Raw genomic sequence first — 3104 nt, 5'->3', positions numbered from 1 at the left:
TTCCTACCCTAAATATATCAAAACTTAATTTCTGATTAGTAATATGCATTGCTCAGAGCTTCATCGCTTATTTTGCACCTTCAGATTCCGGATTTTCAAATAGTTGTATCTTGGCCAATATTGTCCTATCCTAACAAACCATACATCAATGGAAAGCTTATTTATTCAGCTTTTTCAGATGATGTATAAATCTCAATTATGACTGATTTTGTGGTCCAGGTTTTAGAGAAGAAAAAAATCACCCACTGACTTTCAAAGCTGCTACATAGTAACGACTTTCTACTTCGAGGACCTTGATAGAAATGTAGTGGAGTGAAAAGTACAATATTTGTCTTTCAAATGTAGTGAAGTTAAAGTCATAAGTTTCCAGAAAAAATAATACTCAAGTAAAGTACAGATACTCAAAAAGTGTACTTAAGTACAATACTCAAGTAAATTTACTTAGTTACTGTCCGCCTCTGATATTAAGTAAAGATCATGTTCCATGAAGATATTTAGTACATTTCCTACCCTAAATATATCAAAACTTAATTTCTGATTAGTAATATACATTGCTCAGAGCTTCATCGCTTTTTTTGCACCTTCAGATTCCAGATTTTCAAATAGTTGTATCTTGGCCAATATTGTCCTATCCTAACAAACCATACATCAATGGAAAGCTTATTTATTCAGCTTTTTCAGATGATGTATAAATCTCAATTATGACTGATTTTGTGGTCCAGGGTCACATATATGCAGGAGTGTAATGAATTACAAATACTCACGTTACAGTAATCAAGTAGTTTTTTATCAGTAATTGTACTTTTTTGAGTAGTTTAAAAATTGTGTACTTTTACTTGAGTACATTTTAAATGATGTATCGGTACTTTTACTCCGCTATTTTCCTCCGTTTGTGGTCGTTACATGCTTATTTTTAATTGTATTCATTTTAATTTTATCCATCAACGTGACTGGATAGAGAGTAACAGGTCTCGTGACTTTCATCAAATCAAATAGTGCATGGAAAACTTTAACCGTCAACTTTTTGTCATGGCTGCTGGACGCGCATTCTTCAAGCATCAAATCTGTCGCAGCTTCCTCTAACTTAATATGTTAAGGTACATTTCGGATTTCTGCTTACTAAATGATTTGTATATATGCTTGCCTATCTACATGGCCTGAAATTTGGTGTGAGGTTGCGGGTATTGCATACAGTGTTAACTCCCGCAAGTACCACGTTTGGTAAATTCCCCACTCATTTATGAGACGCGCGAGTTCCCCACTCACTTATGAGACGCGCGAGCTGCGCTGCCTCTCTCTCTCTCGCGTGCGTTGTGCAGCAGTCACTTGGATAACCCCTTATTTACACTGCACACGTCTGCGGCGCGTTACGGCTCCGAAGATATTTTGTTACGTCCTCCACGCGGTGCCAACTCACACCAGAAGCGGATCAGAAGCGGAGCGGTAGGATTCACGAGACCACGTGTTTTGCCTCTCAGATGTTGTTTGGTTGCTCATATTGTCCTTGGAAAAAGGATTTATGATGTCATACAACACCATGTGTTTTTGTATTTCGAGGATGAACCGCTCGTCGTCCATTTCTGGCCTCCTGCCAAAGATATGTGACCGTGAAATACGATCGGGAGTGCACAGGGTGTTTATTTTGAAATTGCCATGATTTTTTGACTTTAATTTTGTATTTGCTGTGCGGTTTGGACGCGGCGTCCGTCAAAAATGGACTAGGCGCCTATCTTTAGCGAAGCGGCGCGGTGTAAACACAAGCATTGACTAGAATGACCGCGATCAGTTCCGGTAGCCGCGTCGGAGGTAAGTCGTTGTTGCTTGCGGAACTTGATGACTTTTGATGAGTTTGAGCGCGTGATGCGCGCTGTGAAAAAGTGTGTTGGAAACACAAATTGAGGACCAGTCTGCACCTTATTGATGACCCCTGGCATGCATATGTGCCAGCGCGTGATGCAATAAAACTGCAGCTCGTTAATAAACGTTTTAAAAAAAAATCAAATTTAATACAATCGGCCTTCATTTAGCAAGTGCACTCGCGATTCTTATTTCTTAATGCAAAACGCTTAAACTGGCTCCGTTTTGGAGAGAAATGGTCTCATTTTAACCCATATCATGGTGTGTGATGCTGAACTATGAGTTTCTAATGGTGTTTGTATTTGCACTGTTCTAAACATTAATATTTTATGTGCTACAACAGCATGCTGTCTCAGTGGCCTTGCACATGATTTTTAAATCTATTTTTTCAAACTTTATGATTTAAATGGGGATGATTGTATTGAGAATAACTTTCATCTTTTCTTCAACTGAATATTGTTTCCGTGCTGTTTTGATGTATTTTAAAGAGTTGGCAGTCAGAATTAAAACTTCTGGAAGAAAGATATTCTTCATTCTTTATGACAAACAAGATAATGTGAATTACAGAATGTACAACGCTTTTAAAATGTATAAATTGCGGTGTAAAGCGTTTATTCTGAGGGGGTAGAATCCACAGCTCAGTACTCACTACTCAATACTCATGAGTACTTTTAAATAGGCTACTCTTTTACTCTTACTCAAGTAGCTTTTTGGACAAGTACTTTACTCACACTACGATAGATAGATTAGGCCCTTTCGCACCGCTTTAGTTCCAGAACTAAATGTACGGTACTAAAGTACTGGGACGATTTTGCGCGAATTATTTCCCAGTACCATTTAAAGCAGGTGTGCCCAACCCTGCTCCTGGCGATCGACTCTCCTGCAAAGTTCAGCTCCAACTCTAATCAAAGACACCTGCCTTTAATTTTTAATTAAAGTTGCTAGGGTAATTTGGGTGGTTGCTAGGGTGTTGCTATGTGGTTTCTTGGATACCCGGGTTGGTTGCTATGCGATTGCTAGGGTACTTGGGGTGGTTGCTAAGGCGTTGCTATGCGGTTGCTAGGGTACCCGGGGCGGTTGCTAAGGCGTTGCTATGCGGTTGCTAGGGTACTTGGGATGGTTGCTAAGGTGTTGCTATGCGGTTGCTAGGGTACCCGGGGCGGTTGCTAAGGTGTTGCTATGCGGTTGCTATGGTATCCAGAGTGGTTGCTATGCGGTTGCTAGGGTGTTGCTATGGGGTTGCTAGG

Source organism: Sinocyclocheilus grahami, unplaced genomic scaffold (assembly GCF_001515645.1).
Source record: "Sinocyclocheilus grahami isolate Dianchi unplaced genomic scaffold, SAMN03320097.WGS_v1.1 scaffold301.1, whole genome shotgun sequence".
NCBI lineage: Eukaryota > Metazoa > Chordata > Actinopteri > Cypriniformes > Cyprinidae > Sinocyclocheilus > Sinocyclocheilus grahami.
Note: the sequence above shows the minus strand (reverse complement) of the source record.